Source organism: Aedes aegypti, unplaced genomic scaffold (assembly GCF_002204515.2).
Source record: "Aedes aegypti strain LVP_AGWG unplaced genomic scaffold, AaegL5.0 Primary Assembly AGWG_AaegL5_hic_scaff_92_PBJ_arrow, whole genome shotgun sequence".
Taxonomy (NCBI): Eukaryota; Metazoa; Arthropoda; class Insecta; order Diptera; family Culicidae; genus Aedes; species Aedes aegypti.
Genome location: NW_018736634.1, coordinates 340391 through 349667, shown reverse-complemented (window position 1 = coordinate 349667; position 9277 = coordinate 340391).

Genomic DNA, 9277 nt, shown 5'->3' with positions numbered 1-9277 from the left:
GAAACCCCGGATAATCGAGTCTCCGGATAATCGAGTCCGACCTGTAATTGAAAATTTGAAACGTCTAAAAAAGGCTTAATATGGTTTAAAACGGCTTAAAACGGCTTAAAAATGCTTAAAACGGCCTAAATTTGAAAATTCGAAAAATTGAAAATTTGAAACGTCTAAAAAAGGCTTAATATGGCTAAAAACGGCTTAAAATGGCTTAAAATGGCTAAAAACGGCATAAAATGGCTTAAAACGGCTTAAAACGGTTTAAAATGGCTAAAACCGGCTTAAATGGCTAAAAACGGCTTAAAACGGCTTAAAATGGCTAAAAATGGCCTAAACATGTAAATTCAAAAAATTGAAAATTTGAAACGTCTAAAAAAGGCTTAAAATGGCTAAAAACGGCTTAAAACGGCTTAATATGGCTAAAAACGGCATAAAATGGCTTAAAACGGCTTAAAACGGTTTAAAATGGCTTAAAACGGCCTTAATTTGAAAATTCGAAAAATTGAAAATTTGAAACGTCTAAAAAGGACTGGCTAAAAACGGCTTCATTCCTTGTTGAGCTTCCGTGCGAGACAGTCGATAGTTCTCGTGTGTCCGGGTTCACCCCCGTTTTTCCAAATCTTTGGTATTTCGACGCCTATTACAAAGTGTTTTTAGTGCAGTGAAGAGCCTTAGTTCGACTTGGAAGCGGAACACTTTTGACGAAGCCATTGTGTTGCCGTTTAATCGAGTTTTGCGCAAAAGTATTGAACGTTTTCGCCATTGCGTGGTTATTTTCCGATCACGTGTATCGTAGAAGACAGCTTGCACCTCGTCCCGTGTGCTACCTGAGTGATCATCGTTTGTGGTGTGCGTATAGCGTGCACAGCGGTGCGCTCTCCACGCCGACAGTGGTCACCATCGTTATCGACGCCTGTGTTGGTTGGTGGCAGGCAGTGAGAGACCAACCACACATACACCGTACCAGCGAACCAGGAACCAGACCGTCCTTTTTTGATCACGTGTATCATCGAAGGCAGCTCGCACCCCGACCCGTGTGCTACCTGCAGTGTACGTGTGCAGTGCAGAGTTCATCAGTGTGATCATCGTCTGTGGTGTGCGTATAGCGTGGACAGCGGAGATCAACCACACATCTACGCGTCCCAGCGAATGGTCGTACGCTACTTGCTACCTCTCCCCAAGCGTAGACGCCCATCGGTTACAGCATCGACGACGCCAGCGTGGATAGAGTAAAAGATAAGTACCTCTCGTTGTTCTTCTCCTCTTCACGTCTTTTTTGATTAGTTTTTACTGCGTGTGAAAGTTTTCCCTCTTCCCTTTCCCCTTTGTATGTTTGTTTTTTTTCAGTTTGATTCAATTTCCATTTCTGTGAATAGTGTTAGTTTGAGTTATTCGTGCGCCCTTTGCGGTGTTAAGCTACCGCAATGGGTGTAGATGATGATGGCGGGGGAACGTCGTATCCCCTCACTGAGTCTTCGAATGTGTTGAACCAACAAAACACAAACACCTCTATGCCCAATCCATGTGTGTCCCCGCAATCTGATGTGTCTCAAATGGACACCAATATTCTATCATCTCCGACGTCCCCCCGCCTCAAGGCCTACCCGCCCGACTCTGGTGGGCCTTTTGTTGTTTTCTTTCGATCCAAAGGCAAACGGTTGAACACTATTCAGATCAGTAAGGATCTGACTAAGCGATTCTCTTCCGTTGTCGCCATTGACACAGTGGGTTCTGGTAAGCTGCGCGTCACCGTCAGTGACCGTAAACAGGCCAATGAGATTGTGGCCTGTGAGCTCTTTACTCGTGAGTACCAAACTTATCTACCAAGCCATCGGGTTGAGATTGCGGGAGTGGTCACCGAAGGCAGTATGACCTGCGAAGAATTGATGCAGGGTTGTGGTCGCTTCAAAAACCCTTCTCTCCCATCTGTCCCCATACTGGAATGCAAGCAATTGCATTCCGTATCCCTGGTGGGAGATAAAAAGATCTATTCGCTTTCAGACTCCTTCTGTGTGACCTTTTCCGGATCTGCTTTGCCGAATTTTCTTGTAATCGGCAAACTTCGTTTACCTGTGCGGCTGTACGTACCGAAGGTAATGAATTGCACAAATTGCAAGCAGCTGGGCCATACTGCCCAGTATTGCTGCAATAAACCTCGCTGTGCTTCTTGCGGGGAGAGACATGTGGATGGTGCATGTAGTATACCGCCAAAATGTGTTTATTGCAACGAAAGTCCACCACATGCCCTCGAAAAATGCCCGACGTACGTACGCCGGCAGCAACATCAGCGACGATCTTTAGAGCAGCGCTCTCGGCGTAGTTTTGCCGACATGTTGAAAAAGGCTGCTCCGTCTGCTGAATCAAAAAATATCTACTCTTCTCTGCCTCTTGATGATCAGGGCTCCGACTCTGAGGCTGGTGAAGGAATTTCCTTCGTTTTCAAGGGTTCATCGAGGAAGCGTGTGAGACTCCAGAGACCCACAAAAAAGCCTCGGAATCTGCCTAGCAGTGATGACCCACCAGCCATGAAAAATACTAAGCCTGTCGCGAAAGTCTCAAAGCTTTCACCTCCTGGATTCAAACTCCAAGAGGAAAGAGACTTCCCGCCACTACCGGGAAAATCTAAAATCCCAAATATCCCAAAATTTCAGACTGCTCAGCCAAAAGAAAGTTCGTATTCGGAGCCCCTAGGGCAACCTCAGGGCGTTCCAATGTTTACGCTTTCTGGCATTGTAGATATCATCCTTAATTTCTTCAATGCTTCTGACCCAGTGAAGAACATTGTCAAAGGATTGCTTCCATGTGTGACTCCTCTTTTGAAGCAACTGGCTTCTAGAATGCCCCTCCTTGCAACGATCATATCTTTTGATGGATAATTTATCCACAGAGGTCGAAGATATGATTTCTGTTCTACACTGGAACTGTCGTAGTATTATGCCTAAATTAGATAGTTTTAAATTTTTAGTTAGTAATTTACAGTGCGATGTTTTTGCGTTATCAGAAACATGGCTAACACCTTATGTGGCCCTTCCTTTCCATGATTTTAATATTATTCGCCTGGATCGATCCGACTCATATGGAGGAGTGCTTTTGGGGATCAAAAAGCATCACTCGTTCTACAGAGTCGATCTGCCGCCGATGTCAGGCATTGAAGTCGTTGCATGTCAGGTGACTATCCGAGGCAAAAGCCTCAGTGTCGCCTCCATATATCTTCCTCCAAGATCGGCGATATCTCGCAGAGATCTCTCTCATATCTGCTCAGTTATGCCTGAACCACGGTTGTTCATTGGGGATTTCAACTCCCACGGAACAGGCTGGGGGGAACTGTATGACGACCACCGATCAACGTTGATATATGACCTCTGCGACGACTTCAATATGACAATTCTCAACACTGGGGAAGTTACACGAGTGGCACCTCCAGCTCAAGATGGAAGCCCTAGGGATAGCCGTTTAGACCTCTCAATATGTTCAAGCTCGTTATCGCTGGATTGTTCATGGAGGGTAATCCAGGATCCCCATGGTAGCGATCACTTGCCGATCGTAGTTTCAATTTCCAATGGAACACAACAGTCTTCATCCATTGATCTCGCCTACGACCTCACAAAGCACATAGACTGGGGAAAGTACGCGGAAACGATCATTGATGGAGAACAAGCGATAGAAGTACTTCCTCCGTTGGAAGAGTATCGATTTTTATCCGAGTTGATTCTCAACAGCGCGCTTCAAGCACAACGCCGTCCTGTGCCAGGTCCGTCGGTTCGTAAAAAGCCTCCCAATCCGTGGTGGGATGACGAGTGTAAGGAACTCTATCGCGAGAAATCCGCCGCGTTTAAAGACTTTCGGAAGCGTGGTTCAATTGACAACTATGAGCGCTATTCTTCCCTTGAACGCAAGTTTAAAAGCTTGGTTAAAGCGAAGAAAAGCGGTTATTGGCGTCATTTTGTGGAAGGATTATCGCGTGAGACCTCTTTAAGAACGCTTTGGACCGTCGGAAGAAGAATGCGTAATCAATCGTCAGTTAATGAGGATCGAGAGAGCTCTCCACGGTGGATTATCGATTTCGCTAAGAAAGTTTGTCCGGATTCCGTTCCTGTTGATCGCGTGCGTCGAGATATTCCGGTGAATAGGGACGCCATGGATAGACCGTTTTCGATGGTTGAATTCTCACTTGCTCTCCTTTCATGTAGCAGTTCCGCTCCAGGAATGGATCGAATCAAGTTCAATTTGCTTAAGGGCCTCCCTGACGTCGCAAAGAGGCGCCTATTGAACTTGTTTAATCACTTTCTGGAGTGTAACATTGTTCCGGATGACTGGAGGCAGGTGAGAGTAATAGCCATCCAAAAGCCCGGGAAACCCGCATCGAACTATAATTCGTACCGTCCAATTGCGATGTTGTCGTGTATTCGCAAGTTGTTAGAGAAGATGATTCTCTTTCGACTGGATAAATGGGTTGAATCGAATGGCATGCTGTCAGATACGCAGTTTGGTTTTCGCAGAGCCAAAGGAACGAACGACTGTCTTGCGCTGCTTTCTTCAGAAATTCAACTTGCCTTTGCCCAAAAGGAGCAGATGGGTTCTGTATTTTTGGATATTAAGGGTGCTTTTGACTCAGTTTGTGTTGATGTCCTTTCCGACAAACTCCACGCAAGTGGCCTTCCATCAATTTTGAACAATTTTTTGTACAATTTGTTGTCCGAGAAGCATATGAGTTTTACTCATGGCAACTTGTCAGTTTCACGAATTAGCTACATGGGTCTTCCCCAGGGATCATGTCTGAGTCCCCTTCTTTATAATTTTTATGTGAGAGACATTGATAAATGTCTCATGGAAAATTGCTCGTTGAGACAGCTTGCAGACGATTGTGTTGTTTCTGTCACAGGATCAACAGCAGCTGAACTACAAGGACCCTTACAAGATACTCTGGACAATTTGTCTACTTGGGCCTTAAAGCTGGGTATCGAATTCTCTGCGGAGAAAACTGAGATGGTTGTCTTTTCAAAGAAACACAAACCTGCCAAGTTTCCGCTTACACTCATGGGTAAGACAATCACTCATAGCATGTCTTCTAAATATCTCGGGGTCTGGTTCGACGCCAAATGCACCTGGGGGAAACACATTGCGTATCTGACACAGAAATGCCAAAAACGAATCAACTTCATGCGAACTATAACCGGAACATGGTGGGGAGCCCATCCGGAAGATCTGATCAAGCTGTACCAAACAACCATCTTGTCGGTCTTAGAGTACGGTAGCTTTTGTTTTCAATCCGCGGCGAAAACACATATGCTGAAGATACAGCGGATTTATTTATTTATTTATTTCGTCAATCATTTGTAGACTACATAGTTACATAGTTTCTTATATTCTAAGATTTCCTAGTGAGTTAAAATATGATTTCAATTTGGCCCGGGGCATACTTAGATCAATCATTTCACAATGCTCATTGTAAACAGACATCATTTGATTTAGAGGACTAAATTTGGCGTAGTTTGTACGATAACGATCTAAAGTAAACAGATTTCTGTGACGCAATTGTCGATTAGGAGCATAAAAGTTCAATTTGGATAATAGCTTTGTTGAGTCAATACGTTGTGAAACGATATCGTGAACAAATGCGACCATGGCATATTCTCGTCGCTGTTTTAATGTCTGAATGTTTATCAACATGCATCGTGCTTTATATGACGGAAGAGGAAATACAGTCCATCCTAATTTGCGGAGTGCGTATAGTAAAAACTGCTTTTGAATCGACTCTATTCGTTCTTCATGTGATTTCAAATATGGGGACCAGACAACACTACAATACTCTAATATGGATCTCACATAAGCAACGTAAAGGGTTTTGATCGTATGAGGGTCTTGAAAATGATATCCGAAACGTTTTATGAAGTTAAGCATATTGCCCGCTTTATGAGTTATTGTGTTGTAATGTTCAACGAACGTTAATTTGGAATCCAAAATTACTCCTAGATCTCTAATTTTATCACATTTTTTAACATGTTGGTTTCCTAACCTTATTGTTAAATTCGGAGTGTTTCGTTTTCTGCTATAAGTTATTAGATTACATTTTTCAACATTCAACTTCAATAAACTTTTAAAACACCAAGTATTAAATAAAAGTATTTCATTATGAAATGTTTCATAATCGTCGTCCTTCATGATTTCTAAAAACAATTTCATGTCATCTGCATATATAAGAATCTGTAGTTTTTTAAGAATAAAAGATACGTCGTTAACATATAAAATAAAAAGGAGAGGTCCTAAGTGGGAGCCTTGAGGAACACCTGATGTGACTTGAATTGGTTTGGATTTTTTGTCATTAAATCTTACTATTTGCTGCCGGTCAGTAAGATATGATTCAATCCATTTGAGAAGCTTTTTCTCGATACCTATTTTACTCAGTTTGAAAATTAACATCGAAATGTCAAGTCTATCAAATGCTTTACTAAAATCAGTGTAGAGAGCCTCTACGTGGTTACCTTTATCCATTGCCATTAGGGAATAATCAACAAACTCCAGGAGGTTTGTAGTAGTTGAACGGCCTTTAAAGAAGCCATGTTGTGAATTAGTTATTCTGTGTTTAATTTGACCAAAAATACATTTGTTAATAATTGATTCGAACAGTTTTGGAATGCATGATATGATGGCAATCCCACGATAGTTCCTGATATCCGACTTTTTGCCTGATTTGTAAATAGGTACCAAGAAAGATTTTTTCCATTCCTTTGGAAATTCACCAGATTCAAGTGACATATTGAAAAGCCAGAATAGTGGAGTTGTAAGTTCTACCGCTAAATTTTTTATAAATACTGGTGGGATTCCATCTGGCCCTGATCCTTTAGTAGCATCTAAATCATTCAGACCTGTCGTAATGTCTTGAACATGAATTTGATTTACTCCAACATCCCTTGAAATCTCTGGAAGGTATGAAAAATATCCAAAATCACGATCATTATCAGAGAAGTTCGTGTAGGTTTCTTGAAAAAAAGTTGCAAAAAGGTTACAAATATCTTCTGAGTTATTTCCTTCTTTGTCGTCTAATGTCATTTTTGATGGGAAATTGTTTGAATTAATCTTTGATTTGACATAGTTGAAGAAATTCTTTGGACATGACTTGACTTCATTTTCGGTTTTAATGTTATAATCTGTAAGTGCATTAGAAATAGTTAAATTTAGTTGATCACAAATACTCAGATACTTTTCTAAATTTGCTTGACTATTATGTGCCTTGTAGGTTTTGTGTGCTTTTTGTTTGCGATTTTTCAAATTAATGATTTGCTTATTGAACCAGACTGGATTTTTTGAGCCAAAACCTCGTCTTTTACGTTTGAGTGGAACTTCCTCCTGAATTACCTCCGACAATATTTTGTAGAAGTTTTGTACGGCACTTTCAATATTTACTTCTTCTTTCAGATTGGATTGCCAGTTTACTCTATTTATTTTGTACCTGATATTGTCATAATTAGCCATATTGTAATCAAAAACATACTCATAACTACAGTCGTTGGGATTAAGGTTACTGTGTACAAATAAGGAATATTCGATCGCTGTGTGGAACGCTTCATTTTTCCATAACGGAGAAACAGATTCCACAACACAAAAATCCTCACATATATTCGTTAGAAGTAAATCTAAGAAACAATTCTGTTGGTTTTTGACATGATTAATTTGGTTGAGTCCTAGGAATGCAATTTTCTCAAATATAAATTGTAATGTTTCATTTTCACCAACAACTGGAAGAAGAATGCTCTCATTATCATAATCTGGAATAAAATCTACATTTCGTTGATTGAAGTCACCATAAATATGAATTTTATATTCAGGAGGAAAGTATGAAACGATTTCTTCGGATGCTTTAAAGAACACTTCATACGTCGACTTAGTAGCTCGATCAGGAGGAAAGTAAACTGACGCGAATATATGAGTCTCTCCAATGATCTCTGTTTTTACCCAAACGTGCTCAAAATCCTTAAATTTTGGTGAAGCAATAAGCTCAGAATTGAATTTTGAAGAAATTGCAACTAGAACTCCACCACCTGACTTCCTTTGGGTTAAAACTAAATCCCGATCATTCCTAAATACATTATAGTTGCTAAAAATAACTGAAAACGAGGAGCTTAATATATTTTTACTAATTATACTCATTTTTGATGCGCTCTTCATGCGATTGAAATTCTGGCAATATACCAGAATTTCAGTAGAACGATTTTCTGAAGAAATTGATGGTAGTTCGTCATTCTTAAAACTATTCTCTATATCTATTGTAACGTTACCAGCTTCGTCATGGTCTGCCTCTGTAGAGTGCGTCAGGTCGGACGAAAACACGAACGTTCACAGGAACACGACGAACAATGCTGAGAAAAAGAGTTTCTCAGAGCGGGCCCGAGAGTCCAATTCAGTACCGTTGTCTTCGCATCGCGCTAGGCTGCATGAACTCGACTCACACAATGAGTTTAGAGGTACTTGCAGGAGTACAGCCCCTGACAGATCGTTTCGCGGAGTTAACACTCAGGTTCCTTATCCGTTGTGAGATTCTCAATCCATTGGTTATTGAAAACTTCGAAAAGCTGCTTGAACATAACCCTCAAACTCGTTTCATGAGTGTGTACTACTGGTACATGACGCTGGAGGTCAGCCCATCTTCGGTTAACACCAATCGTGACAACTTCCTAGACTTCGACTGTTCCACTATAGTATTTGATTTGTCCATGAAGCAAGATACCCATGGTATACCAGATCAATTTCGTTCAAAGTTTATCCCTCCCATGTTTGCAAGTAAATTCGGGCATGCCAGCGAGAACCGACAGTTCTTCACTGATGGGTCAAAAATGGATGATATCACTGGTTTCGGCGTTTACAACGTTTTTCATAGCGCCTCCTTCATGCTTCAAAAGCCATGTTCTGTATATGTTGCTGAGCTAGCAGCTATACATTACACCTTAGAGTACATCAGTTCTCTCCCACCCGAGCACTTCTTCATTTTTTCCGACAGTCTAAGCTCTCTGGAGGCTGTTCGATCAATGAAGCCGGTGAAGCACTCAGCGTACTTCCTGAATAGAATACGCCAGGCATTGAGTGCTTTGTCAAAACGCTCTTACACTATTACCCTAGCTTGGGTACCTTCCCATTGCTCCATTCCGGGCAATGAGAAAGCGGACTCTCTGGCTAAGGTAGGCGCTAAAGAAGGCGATGTTTACGAGCGTCAAATCGCCTTCGATGAATTTTTTGCATTGGCCCGTCGGGAGACCTTGATCAGCTGGCAACAGAAATGGAGAGACGG